Source organism: Vicugna pacos, chromosome 24, assembly GCF_048564905.1.
Source record: "Vicugna pacos chromosome 24, VicPac4, whole genome shotgun sequence".
In the NCBI taxonomy this organism is placed as follows: Eukaryota; Metazoa; Chordata; class Mammalia; order Artiodactyla; family Camelidae; genus Vicugna; species Vicugna pacos.
Window position 1 is genome coordinate 21961143 of NC_133010.1, and position 14867 is coordinate 21976009.

A 14867-nucleotide genomic window follows, 5' to 3' on the forward strand; every position below is an offset into this window, starting at 1 on the left:
CATACCCTGCGGAGATAGTTACTGAATTAAAAAGTAGTAAATGAAAACCTTTAAAAGGAATGTGACAAGAATTCTGTTCAAGATCGTGACATAGGGCACTTGTGAACTTATCTCCTCCCATGGACACACTGAATCTTCAGCTACATATGGAACAATTCCCTCTGAAAGAAACGGAGAAACTAGATGAGCGGCATCCAAATGCTGGGCAAATGAGAAACAGTGCGCATGGAGACAGGTAGGAGAGGCTGCAACACAACCTCGCCATGAGCCTCACCCCCAGCACAACAACCCGCAACAGGGAGGGAACTCCCAGCTCCTCCCTGAAGAGCGAAGGGTCCGGACCCCACATCTGGTGCCCCAACTTTTACCACTTGCTATCCCTGCTTCCACGCCCACCAATTTCGATTCAGGATACCATAGTCTCCCTGATCACTATTAGTGCTTCTAGACTTTGTTGCTCTGCTATCACTTTAATTTTTCTTGGTTTGAAGCCTGAATCATCATCTTAAGTCCTTCCGGATGCTGTCTTAATGTCAGTGGGTCCTAGAAATCTGTCCTAATTTCCCGGGTCTGAACTACATACCGTTATTGGACTCTTGAAGGACTTTATGTTTACAGTACTTCGTGCTTAAAAAGCTACTTAATAATTGTCTATTCACTTGCATGACTCCCCCTTCAGTCTCTCAGTGCCTTGAGGGCAAGGACTGCGTCTTCTTCTCCTATGTATTCTTGACACACAATCTATTTCCTGACTTGAACACTGAAGAGTCTCATAAATTCTTGCTAAATGCATGAATCACTAAATCCTGCACCTCTGTCGTCCCATTCTCATCACAGGTGACAGAGTTTAAGACACGTTACCCCAAAATATGGGGCCTTGGCATACTGAGTATTTCAAGCTGAAAGAATCTGAAAAACGAGAGGTGCAGGAAGGATCTTCTGACCTCCTAAAGCAGGCCATAAGACCCTCGAGTGAGCGGTCCTCTTCCTGTCCCCAGAGGAAGAGTATCCTTATCTCTGGAGACAGAGGGACACCGAGAGCAATCTGAACGAACAAGCCTTGCTGTTCCCCCAGTTCATTGCATTTAGTTTATATCCTTTTTCATCCCATCAGTTTTCCACAACTCTTCATCAAACCTAACACAAAAACACTCAGAACTCTTTTTTTGAAGTATAGACAATTTACAATATTGTGTCAGTTTTTGGTGTACAGCATCATGTTTCAGTCATACATAAGCATACATACATTCCTTTTCATATTCTTTTTTATTACAGGTTACTATGATATATTTCTCCTTCCTGAGGAAATTTAGCACCTTAATATCAATCCTCTTTCTTTCATTCCCTCATCACTCTCCCTTTACATCATGTTTTCTTACCTGGATTTAGTCAATCCTCTCCTAATTCTCTGCTACTTCCCTTCTCCAAAGGACCTCGCTCAGTGTTGTGAACTTAAGAGGCACTCAGGAAATACATATGCTAATGAGCTGAGTAGCATCAGACTCACAGTCAGTCTCCAAAGGCCTCGGGCTGACCTGATAGTGCAGCGCACCTCCGGAAGTCGTCTCTGCTGCCAAGAATGCAAGTCTCTTCACCAGTTAAAACTCTCTTGTTGAATATCCACTCTTTCCTCTCCTCCCTATCCCCCTCTTCCTCGGGATTTCCAGGAAACTAAGCAAACAACGGTCAAGTTCCAGTGTCACTAGAAACAGCACTGACACACAGCCATACACTTCAGGGCTTCACTCTCTTTGTGTCTTCAGAGACCTTAACTCTGAGTTACCACGTGTGTTAGACTGTATTATTTGCTCATCTTTTTATCCCTCCATATCCTTAGCCTGGTTCACTGTTCAGTGAACCACAGCAAATACTTCTATGCCCCAGTGCAGCTGAGCTTGGCCATGGGACTTGCTTTCACTGAGAAAATGTCAGTGGAAATAAAACTGTCAGTTTCCAGCTACAAGCATCATACATTTCTGTTTGTCCTTTTGAATTTACAGCATCCTTTATGGAAAAAACAAGCCTCAGGTAGTCACTGACCTCAGAACAGAAGAACTTTGGAGCAGACCTGAACTCAGCCCACAGCCTGAGACACTAGCTGACCAGCAGAGCCATGACCAACAAATAAATGTGTTATTTTAAGACAGTGAGACTTGGGGTTTGGTTGTTAGGCTGCATTACTGATGTAGAAATCAGACTGATACACCACGCTCAACGTATGTTCCCTAAATCTCTGCTTTATAGACCAGAGTTAATAAACTGGGCTTTAGCTAGTGAAATACAGCATAAGGATGGGCAAAATCCTATTTTAAAAATACATGCTTATGCTAATAAAATTTTAGAAATAGCTCAAAAAGGAGTGGTCCACATTTTACAATTCACTGGAGTTTTATGATGCTTTGGATTGGTTTTGTTACTGCTGCTTACCAGCATTGATACTGATCACTCTCTTCTGTTAATTGACACGGCTCAGGTCCTATCTGCCATCTTTCTCTTCCTGAATGTATTAAGTGATAGTCATGATTATAGCGTTTTTTATGTGGATGCTCAGCTCAAATGATACCCATAAACTTCAGCTACACTGTAACTTCACTGTTCAAGCAAGGGTTTTTAAGATTTGTGAAGAGCCACAAAGAATATGATTATCATTAAATATAAATGATGTACAGTGATGAACTGAATATGGAAAAATACCCACATTTTCAGGCAAAGAAGGTATAAAATTGACTAAAAGCATTTTGAGGTTAAAAAAAAGTTTAAGTTCCTAATGCCTGACATGATTAAGACTGCTTTTTTTATTTCTTATTTTTATTCCAAATATAGTTTCAGATTCCATATAAAATTAGGACTCAGGTATCTTGGGGATTAACGAGCAGTTGGGAAACTCAGAGTCCAAAATTGGAATCCTTATTCAGCCTCTGATTTACTGTATGATACTTAAAATATTGTTCTTTCATCTCTACAATGAGTTGATTTGGCAAAATATTCCAGTCAGCAATGTTTCAGCTACTTTGGATCCAGTCTATTCAGGGTGTCTTTAGATATCCCAGAGGTAATTGAAAAACCCTCAAACTATTGGGGAAAAAACCTAGTTCAATTTAATTTATAATTTAAGCATTAAGACATCAAGATGTTTGGATGGTTGATTCTATGTGATATAGTAAATGTTAGCAGGAACAACCCAAATTTTAGAAAGAGTCATGTTTCTATTTCAAAGGCTGAATAACATTTGGGAAGCTACTCAACCTTTTCAAGCCTTGGTTTCTTCATCTGGAAAACAATAATAAAATTACTTGAGGACTTCTGTGAAGACGGAGGTAGAAGCAGCATGTATACGTTGTATAAAACCACAAGGTCTGGCATCGTTAGAGCCCAGCAAACATGAGAACTAGTTTTTATTATTAGTGGAGTGAAATCACAGAATAAGAATAAGATATCCAAAACCGAAGGCTTAGGTGCTGTGACAAATGGAATTACTTAAAGAGGTAAATAAATAAGATTTTTGTGGTTTTGGGGATTGATTGCTCTCTTAGAATTCTTGAGTTTAAGTTTAGGACAGCTAGGGAACAGGAAAGCAGATAGACAGAAGGGCCCTGTTTGAAACACCTTCTTTAGGAATCAAGAAGAACAAAATAAAACACACAGGGTCTTCAATTCCAAATGCTCTACACACACTAGAGCCATCACAAATCAAAGTTACCAAGACCGCTTGGTTTATTCAACAATCACCTCCTTTTCAAAAGCATGCTCCAAGCCCGGTTCCATCTGATTCACCTTGCCAAGTTGAAAGAATAGCCATCTTTCTCATAATACCAATAATCCTAGCCTTCAGTACTGAACACCAACTCTGTGCCAGGTACCATGCTACCTACCAGACATACTCTTAGATCTCAACCAAGCTGAAGGGATTCTAGAATTCCAATTTTAAAGATGAAACAATGGGGCCATCAGAAAGGTAAAGGTTCCCCCATGTCACACAGCAAACAAGGAACAGAGCAGGGATTAAAACCCAAGGTAATCTGACCCCCAAAGTCATGTTTATGCCACAAGGCTGTGATGTTAACAGTCGAGTCACAGCAAGCTAGAGTCTGGGGTTGGATGGAAGCTGAGACCTCACCTGATCCGAGCTGCTTTTTATAGATGAGGAGACTTAATTCTAGATCAGAAAACCCAAGTGACTTATCCAAGTTCAAAAAATAGGAAGGGATGAAACCAAGGTTAGAATTCTTTCCACATTATTCTTCTACCTCCTTCAGTAAAATTCTACTACAAAGACATGTATTAGCAAGCAAATCATGCTGCTTCCATGACTCCCAGGCTTTAGATCTGTCTCTGTCTGTCTCTGTCTCAAACACACACACACAAGTGGGAAGAACTGAACTCTGCTACTGCCAGATTATGCCACTGAAACCCTGTGAATAAAGGCAAAGCTTGGCTACAGAATTTCTCATGTGGTACTGCAATGAATATTTTTTGAAAACCTGCATTTACATATTCAGTGGACTGTGAAGAAATTTCAGGCAGTTACCACAGTTTTTATAAACTCCTGGTTGGAAGACAGGAGGATGAGCTTAATGAGGTGCACAGAGTCGATCTGGAGTCTCATCCTGAGCACGTGTTTTGTAAGGAAGCAGAGCTCTGAGTCGGTGGCAGGGACACTATGGAAGGGAAAAGAACCAGCCTCCACCAGGTTTTCTTCTTCACGCAGGAAGTCAGCTCACAGGGGCTTCACAGAGGGTCACGATCCTGTGGACTGTCCCTACTCACTCACCTCTTGCAGACAAATGTGCTTTCTGATGTCATGCTGACTGCTTCGATTTACCAACGTGACTCTGAGGTTCTGCTCTCGGGCAAGGGGTCAATATGGAGGCTTTTTATTGTTTGTTTTTTTTGTTATTGTACTGTTCTGGCTACATTATTCTGCAAATTAACAGCCAAGGTTGAAAGCTTTGTTTCTAGGCAGGGCTATAGCAAAACACACGTTGAAGGTTGCTTGAGTCTGAATCCATACACTTTAATGCTGGTCTCTACAAACCACAGTCTCCATTCTTCTACTACGTCCAATTTAACTTTTTCAGCAACTTTGCACATGCTCACTCCATCTCATTTCATTTAGTTTCATTTTAGTTGCTAGTTGCTATGGACTGAACATTTGTATCCCAGCCCCCAAATCCATATGTTAAAGCCCTAATCTCTGGTGCGATAGTATTTAGAGGCGGGGCTTCTGAAAGGTGATTAGGGTTAGATTTGGTCATAAAGGTAGGACACTCATCATGGGACTAATGCCCTTATAAGAGAAGGATGAGACACAAGAGCTCTCCCTCCCCACAGGCATACCCTGAGGAAGGCCATGTGAAGGCACAGCCAGAAGGCAGTTACCTGCAACAGGAAGCAAGCTCTCCCCAGACCCTGAACCTGCTGGCGCCTTGATCTTGGAGTTCCAGCCTCCAAAACAGTGAGAAATAAGCATCTTTTAAGTCACCCAGTCTGTAACATTTTGTTATAGCAGCTTGAGAAGTCGAAGATACCAGTCAAATCTGCAAAAGAGAATTAAAGAGGATTCCAAATTCCAGATTGTCACTGAGTGTGTGTCTGTGTGTGTGTTTGTACATATATATATATATATAAAATATTTTTTTTTTTTACAGATTAGGAAATACTTCCCAGGAGTAAGAGTCCCATTAAATATTTTAATCCTTTAGGGATATGAGCGCCACTACTCAGTGAATCTCAAGGGTCCCTTTGCCTTGGCTTGTGGGGATGGTGAAATGATGCAGAGGGCACAGGGATTTGTTCAGACACAGTTTTCAGGTCCCATGACAGTTCCAAGAAGACACAATTAACTAGGTTCTCTAAATGAAGGCTACAAAAATAGAAGAGCAAGCATTCTGCTTTTTTGCATGTTTCGTTCAAAAGGCATTTTTCCCCAATAGGAGGAGCACAGCACCATGAATTCTAGACAGAGACCCAGACACTGAGTGACCTGAAACAAAGGCAATGTGAAAAACGTGGTTCTCATAGTAAGGGCTTGATGCACCTTCAAATGAATCTGTCCTGAATAATACATCAAGTATCTAAGAGCTCACATCTTAAGCTATTTTTTAAAATACATTGTAAAGTGCAAAGCATCAAGAAAAGCAGTGATGTTCCCTGACATTTGAGACTAACTATCAAAAAAAAAAAGTTTGAAATTTTTTGGATGAGTACAGAAGAGAATTCCTGAGGTACTGGTTGAGCAACACAAGGACTTTCTTGCTTTCAGATGTCTGAAGTTCAAAGACACAAGCCTGGGCCAGAAGTACTGTGGCTGAGATCGCCACACAGAAGTGCCTCTGAGAGAACTGTCCTGAGAAGGCTGTACGTGAAGGAACAAACAAAAGCACAGTCAACCCACAAGCCCTGACAGACACCAACAGCTCCGACAACCCCTTCTAAGCAATGTTAATGAAGTGTCCAATATTGTAACTGCGGATATTCAGAAAGAGCTGCTTGGTGTTTGAAGGAAGATACTTACTGATCTTAAAACAGCTCTGAAAGAGAATCAAGAGCATTTACAGATTCTAAACTGGAAACTGGTAGATTAGAAAACAAAGAGTTGCAGGGGCTTTACCCATGATCTGACAGAGCTTTATAAAGTTCAACAAAGTGGTCTGGGTATACAGGAATATATACTCTTAAGGAAATATACAATATCAAGTGAAATTATTTTTAATGTTATAAGAAGCCTTAGCACCCAGAAGAGATGCAGTCATGAACAGGAGACCCTTTCTAGGGTCCCTTTAAATGATGCACATCTTATAAAAGTTTTCCTTAAGAGGTCCCTTGCCTATCAGTGTTCCTGCACATCACAGAATGCTCCTTGTATGCTTTTGGTCTTGCTATAGTTGCCCAAAGGTAAAGCTAGACTATGAACTCCTTGAGTGAAGAGAACGTGTCTTAGACGTATCTCTTCCCAGTGTTAAATAATGCTCTTGGCACATAATATATGGTCAATTAACATTTGCTAAACTTTAAAAATGGCTCCCACGTGGCAAAGTCTATGAGAAACATCAGTAGATCCTTTGATTTTATTCTCACACCATCAAATGTAATTACAAGTTGAGTCTACAGAGCTCATGGAATGGGTAGTGCCATGAAAGGGGCCAAGATTCCTTTTTAAACACCTATAATTTATTCCTGAGAATGGCTGAGTGCTACAAAATGTCTCTGTTATTGACTTAAAAGGACTAATTGGAGGCAATTGCATATGAGGTCATCTGTGTAGAGTAATTCCCAGAAATGCAATTCTATCACCCTCGGTCCGTGTGGTACGAAGTGCCCGGACAGAGCTAGCACAGACAAGGAGGGTTCAGAGGCACGATCAAAATGAATCCCTGTAATAAAGGTAATTTCCCAGGCATCTATCAAATTACAGCTGAAAGATGCCCAAGCTAGCCTCCTACCTCCTCAGGAAAAGGTCCTTTCAATTGTTTATATTCAGAATACAGTGGAAAATGAAAGACAATCAAAGAGATGGAAACAGATCCACAGATGACATTTCTAATCTATAAATTGGCAAAGCTTTCGCTTATTTCTGGATGTAATAACTTCTAACATTCCTTTAGCACTGGAATCTAGTGAGTGCTCTAATTCAGTTTTGTTTGACCATCACAACAATCTGGAGAGGTAAGTAGGGAAGCCATTATTTTCATTTTCAAATGAAAAATGGATGCCAGGAGAAGGAGAGGAATTAACCCAATAGCAGATTCTGACTGCAGAGCCAGTGTCCCCTTCACCACCCCACTGTTGTCACTGAAGTTGGTCTCTGGGCACCTCACCTCCTTCAGCCCAGCCGCCCAGCCAAGCCGTTTGTTATTAAAAGGATGAAACCAGCACCCATATGTGTTCTCCAGAATGGGAAACTACAACTGATGGGAGGAGTATTAAAGAGTTGAGAGAACCATAATTAACACAGAAATAAAAATAACTCTACGAAGACTCAGCAAATGCTCCAATAATAGTCACCAAATAAACATCAACATGAGAGATGAACGTAATTCAGTTCCTCAGCCACGAATGACCATGACCAGGCCAGACGGAAACAAGGACATCCTCCAACGGCATCACCTTTCTCCCTCGTTGAAACCTCATTAACAGAAATTGAAGAGGAACAAAATAAATAAAAGGGCATATAACATATGTAGCTTGAAGACTCAATATTGAAAGATTGTCTTTCTCTCAAATTGTAATATATAGATTTAATCCAACTCAAAATTACCATGGATTGTTTTGTAACTTGACAAGATGATTCTAAAACATATAAAACCTTAAAAAGCTAAGAATTGCCAATATCTAAAAAGAACAAATTCTATTTGATAGAACAAGCCTATCAGAATATCAACACATGACAGTTTTAGAGCAGTATTTTAGAGTACCACACTTTTAAGAAGTGTAGTGTTGATTCAAGAATAGACATCTATCAATGGGACAGAATTTAGAGCTCGGATACAAACCCAGACAAATATGACCACTTCATTTATGATTATTTTGCAAAGTAGAGGGAGAAGAACCAACTTTTCAATGAGTGGTAACTAGGTTATCCATAGGGAAAAATTACACAATTCTACTTGACATTTCACAAGCATTAGTTCAAGGTGTGTCTGAGACTACATTCCCTAGGAAATAAAGATTTGCAGGCTACTCCAATTAGATGAGTTGCTCTGGAACTGAGTTGATTATTAAAAATTGCCCATAATTTAGACAAAGAGGCCAACCTTTTATACCATCCACTGAACAAACACTGGATGCAGATCGCCCCTGGGGCAGGGGCAGGACTTTGGGCAAGGCAGCCCTCCTGGGAGGGGGCGGGGCAATACTCAAAAATGCCTTGGCTGAGAGCTGTCAGTCACCTGTACTCCTAACAGCTGGGAGAAGGAGGCTTCGGTCCTAAAGGCAGAGGGAGAATCCAGGTGACACGGGTCAGCACCCACAGCAAGGGGGAAAGTAGATCTACATACAAGCCCTAAAGTTATAAAACTTCAGAAGTTGGTGTGAGAGAATGTTTTCATGACTCCAATGTAAAGGAAGTCTTCTTAAAGAGAACCCCAAAGGCACTAAACATAAAAGGGGGAAACTCACAAATTGGGCTACATCAAAAGGCACCACTAAGAGAGTAAGAGGGCAAACCACAGGGTGGGGAAAAATATTTGCAACATATATAGTACAAAAAGAATATAACTATAAATAGATTCCATAAGTCAGTAAGAAAAACAAGCAACCAAGCAGAAAAATGAAAAATGAGCAAAAGACTTGAACGGGAGATTAAAGATAGAGAGACAGGGACAGAGACAGAGATAGATAGATCCAAATGGCCAGTAAACATTAACAGTACGTCAGTCATCAACCAAATGCAAATTACAACCACAATGAGATACTACCACACTCCAAAAGAATGGCTAAAATGAAAAGCACGGGCAATTCCAAAGACTTGGGGGGTGTGGAGAAACTGAATTTCTCATATACTGCTGGTAAAACCAGGGTGGGAAACACCTTGACAATACCTACTGAAATGGGATATACACGTAACCCAGATGCAACGATTTCTCTTCAAGGTATGTGTGTATATGTATGTGTATATGTGTGTGTGTGTATGTGTGTGTGTGTATATATATATATATATATATATATATATATCCTCCACATTCTAGTTTAAGCTACATCAATATTCTCGGTTGCTTGTAAAGATATAAAAGTGAGTTCTTCCAACATAGAAATTTCCCATGCAAGGGCAGAGGTTGAGGATCATCAAAAGCAACAACTCGGTTCACCAAAATTCAACATCACTCTTGAAGATGTACAGACAGGCAGTCTCTACCGTTCCACATGTGGTGAGAGAGACCCCAGCACAGGCTTAACCTAAGATGCGTACTCCTCAAACTCTTGTGGCCAAGAAGTAGGTATGGAATCCTTTGATTCTGATGAATGCAAAGATTTGTTGGTTAGGGCACAGTTCATTCTTCAGATGGCTTTGTGGTTAACTAAGATGAGTCTTGCATCTTAAAGCTAAACACAGTTCTGTTCCCCAAAGATGAAGGTTAATGACCAGAAACAGTGGTGCACATAAGCCACTAACCAGCCTGCACTAGCACACACATCAATGACTCATCAGCAAACCTGAGAAGAACACCGCAGGCTCAAACCACTAAACCCGTACAAACAAAAACACAGGCGAGTGATACAACCCAACAGGCAAGTGCCCACCCTTGGCTAAAGGCTACAAAGTAAGTAAGTTGTATTAATGAAATTTTAGCCTTCAGTGTGCTAAGCAGCTGCAATGCCCAAACACTTCAGACAGGGCTAGAATACGTCTAGGTACCACTGACATCGCCACGACGCCTGCACTTCACTGACTCTCAGTAACCACTGTCTATAAGCCACACCACGATTTTATGTCCTGCTAGGAAAGAGGGGAAAATGTTGCCAGTTAAACAATAACAGGCCATCTATTGTCAGAGGTATCCCAATTAGAGATGATAAAATGTTGGAGGGGAAATGTGTGTTTTAGAATCAATGGAATATGGTAAGTTTCCCAGTATATCAGATTCGAGTTATGACCCTTATCTCACCTCCCAAGAGCTGGGAATTTTACTTACCTTTCCAGTGCTGCATGAAACAAGGATTTAGCTACATCTGTTTCTATGAAACCACTATTGTTAATTTTCTATTATTGCTTTTCCCTGAAGAAACTTATCCTCTTTTTTATTCCCCCTGTTCCCAATTATTCTACACTCCCTTACAGATACCACACTGTGTTCTCTGAACAAAGAGACTGTTATGTAAAAATAAGGTGGATAACACGTGTCAATATTTTAACTTATTTAAACAGTTTTGAGAAAAGTTTTTTTTTTAATGGCAGACAACATAGTAAGAATATACATATATCAACCTTGAGTGCAACAAACCGGCTATAATTAAGAAATGTGGGTGGCTCCTTAGAGCCTTTTCTTAATCCTCTGAACTATCACACACAGAACTCAAAAATGCAAAACACAAAATTGACTCTTTTGGGGATGTCCTCAAGACTCATTTTGCCCAATTCAGATTTTGCGTGTGCTGAATGATAAACGTATCACTATTAGGCCCACAGAAAACAAGATGAAGTACTCGTCAGCTGCTTTACGTTGGTATGATACGCCTTCTGCAGCTGTTACTTAGTAAGGAAAAAACTGAGTATGACAAAAACAAAAGAAGGAAAAGGAGGCAGAGAAAGAAAGGAAGTAGAGAGGATAAAGTAGAAAAGGAAAAGACAGAACAGAAGGGGAAAGGAGAGGAAATAAAACAGGAAAAAAAATAAACAAAAGGAGAGAAGAGACTGTTTTGGTGAAATAGCTTGACAGATTTTCCTAGAACCCCAGTTGTTCAAGTTCTGCACTTCTACTTGTATATAATAAAGTAACTCTACAGTTGATCCATCTGAAACCCCCACTCAGTTGCCATCAGAGGCTGACTTCTTATCTGTGTTTGCCCAACCTCAGCACGGTGCACATGGGGATGTTTGGGCTCATCAGTGATGATTCATTGATAAGTGCATACAATTTCTGTTAGGCTGCTTCTTTTATCTTATTAATGAAAAAAGTTGTTAAATGTTTGTTTAGTCATTATGGAGGTTATTTGTTTGGTGTCTTTCAAATATTCATGAACATTTCTGTTTTTGAAAACAGGAAGAAAATAGCAAAACAGGCAGAGAACATTTGAAGAAAGGAGAGAAAAGAAAAGGAGAAATGAGCTCTGAACTGCAGGAAGGATGGAGTTAATATGAAGGAATTAGTTCTCACAGTGTGCAAAGAAAGGTATCAAGTCAGTAATTAAGGCTTTATTCTGAAAAGAAGCCAAGTATAAGCTGAAGCAAGACCAGACAAATAAAAAGTGCTTGGGAAAATAAGTAAGTTGAAGAAAAATAAAGGGACCAATATGAGGTGAAATTAATAGCAGAACAATTTTTAAAATCTAAGACTTGCAGAGCTGGAAGGGCTCAGGTCACTGATCAAACCGTCCTTCTCCAGGAAAGGAAATGAACTGCTCGCTGTCCCTGCACAGGTGCCATCAGACACTCGGTCAGTAGACTGCTGCTCAAGAACAGAGAAGCAGCGAGATCAGAGCTTCCCAAACTTTACTGTGTGTACAAACCATTGGCAAGATTTTCAAACGCAGATTCTGGTCTGAGATGGAGCCTGAGATTCTACATTTCTAACAAGCTGTCATGAGAGACTGGGGCTGCTGCTCCACAGACCACAGTTTAAGTAGCAAATTCCAGGACAGTGTTTCTCAGAGGCTGGTCCAAGGACATAGGAGGTAGAATTATCGTGGCCCTTGTAAAACTCCATATTCCTGAGCTATATGACAAGCCTGTAGAAATGCTGAAGCAATTAATGGCTGTATTCCAAATTTCCTTGAAATATCATATTTTACAATAAGAGCATCCACAATACATAACCTAAAATTTAAATGTATTTTTATTACATTTTTTAGCCTGAAACGTATTTCCATTTTTTATCAGTTTCTTTGAATAATCACTTTGAGAAATTTAAAGCTAAAAAAAAAGGATAACAAAAGCAAAAGTACACTCTCCCCTTGCCAGTTATGACTTAAGTCTTCGTAATTCTTCTACATGTCCCATCCCTGACACTTTCTCAGTTTGTCAGAAGCAAGTCACCTTGTTTTCTGTTTTAAAATGCACTATCCCCAGGGATGGTGATGAAGGATGAAATTCCAGGTTCTAAGGTACCTAATCCCAAACTCCCCACACCAGATTTCATTTACCTGAGTCAGTAACATTCATCTTACCTTGGTATCTTGGTACCACCACAGATCTTGCTGACTCCTAAAACCAGAGTACTCCTCCCAACCTCTTTATGCTCTTTACGATTGCTAGTATTTTTATTCCTGTTAATATCATTTTTAGCTAATATTGAATTCTTGCTATGTGCCAAGCACAGTGCTCAAAAGTTTCTATGCATTGCCTTTGTTCTTGTCCCACAGTGCAGGGGAGAAGGGGAACCTTCATCTATTTTATTTTATAGATAAAGAAAGGTTAAGAAAGTTAAGTAGCTTACTGAAGGATCACACAGCTAGTGCTCAGATAAGCCTAGATTTGAACTCAGATTTATTCACCGAAAAGCTTTAACTAGTCACTTCTGTTGTAACTGCCATCATTACCCCAACACTGAATTAAATTTCTTTAAGCATTTCTTAAGTTCGTATTTAAAAGGATTATTTTTAGAAGCTTATCCCCCTAGTCCCAGTAGCCCTCTAACTAAATGTTTCTGCCCTTTTCTGTTATTATGTTATATTTAAATGAAAATGTTTATTAAAAATGAAAGTGCTCATCTCTTCCCACACAAGTCACTGAGCTGAGAAGGGAATGCTCATACTGGTTTGTTCATATTGGGAAGTCAGCAGACACTCCAATGTGCTTCAGTTTTCAAGTATTTCCAAAAGTAATATGAAAGATTTAAGTAACACTGTCACTGTTTCAAGGAGAAAAAATAAAAACAGTCACTAAGTGTATGAGTGTGGGTGTGTATACATAATGCCCAACATTAGCCTCCCACCTCGGGTTGGTCTTGAACAGTTCTCCAGATGGACCTGTGCATTAAATGGATGTTTGAACTCTGTTGGTGGTTTTCATTAGTATCCATCCAGCAAACACGAGATCTTTGTCTTTCTTAAGATTGTCAGCTCTGATTACAGGATGAAAGCTAAACAACCCCTTTGACCAAATCGTATCTTGGCAGTTACAGCTGTCATCTACTTTCCAGTGATTATTTCAAAACCCAATGAAATGAAGAAAATCAAGAGGGTGATGTTCATCTGAGACTGTAGACACAAAATCATTTCTTGCTCTTAGACATACTAACACTATGTTTACAAAGACAAATGTACAGTAATGAGATTCATGCCCTGAATAAAAGACAGTAGGTTTCCCAAACAAATGGTAACATGGTTCATGACTTGCATGAAATCATAGTTCTTTCATCTATATATACATTTTTTTTTTCAGTTGAAAATGCAACTAGTAGTTAACAAAGGATTTGTTAAGCTTTTAGTTTCCCTTGGGTAGAGAACTAGATTACCAATTCTTGCACTGTATTTGCCTTTGAAATGTTTTTTCCCCATTTTTAAAAGTAAATCCTCAACAGATACCTCAAAAGATGTAGTCTATTTGCCACACTTTCAAGAATGAATAAAAAGGCCTGCAGTTAGCTCACTAATCAAACACATTCTTTTAAAAACTATTTGTACTTTATCTTAAGAAACACTTCTAAAAATTTGAAGAAGAAAGCTCAGAAATTAAATATTTCTACAATTGAGTACCTAGTGCCCATAATCACAACAGAAAAAAAGACAAAAATATCCACTTAGAGTCACTATTTTTTCCTTAAATTTTTCATTATTGTCACCTGGCTCAAATAAATTTATGCGTTTTTTGTTGTTGAGACAAGGTCATTCCTACACTTTCATTTAAATTCAACAAATTATAAATTAGGGATCATGAAAACATATAATTATGAAATACATTGAAATGTGATGCCCAAAAATATACACTCAGGGGAAGATAGAGTCTTAGACTGCAGTATTCCCCAAAGAGTAGTGAGTGAATTAGAAGTGCCCTTTAGCAGCTTTTAAAATTCTCTTGAACATGAAAATCTAATGGTGTGATTTTTCTTCAGTATGAAAAGAAGTGAATTGCTTTCTTGTTTTCTTGTTCAAAGGAAACAAAAAGTTACAAAAGAGCATTAAGAACTACAGCCATATGTATTATACGTGGAATTTGCTCTCTATAAAATTTGGATGCAGACAATTTTTAAAGTAATAAAAGTTGATCAAAA

At 39.4% G+C, this 14867-nt stretch overlaps 1 protein-coding gene and 1 long non-coding RNA gene across 2 annotated transcripts in view; one reads left to right on the forward strand and one right to left on the reverse strand.

The window, feature by feature from the left end:
- METTL4 (methyltransferase 4, N6-adenosine) overlaps positions 1-14867 on the reverse strand; it is a 395043-nt gene that overhangs the window by 148525 nt on the left and 231651 nt on the right. The gene's annotated exons all lie outside the window — the stretch shown is intronic.
- Positions 4806-5572, forward strand: LOC140689022 (uncharacterized). The gene is made up of 2 exons (XR_012063892.1): positions 4806-4857; positions 5332-5572. It is a non-coding gene; the product is annotated as an uncharacterized lncRNA (long non-coding RNA).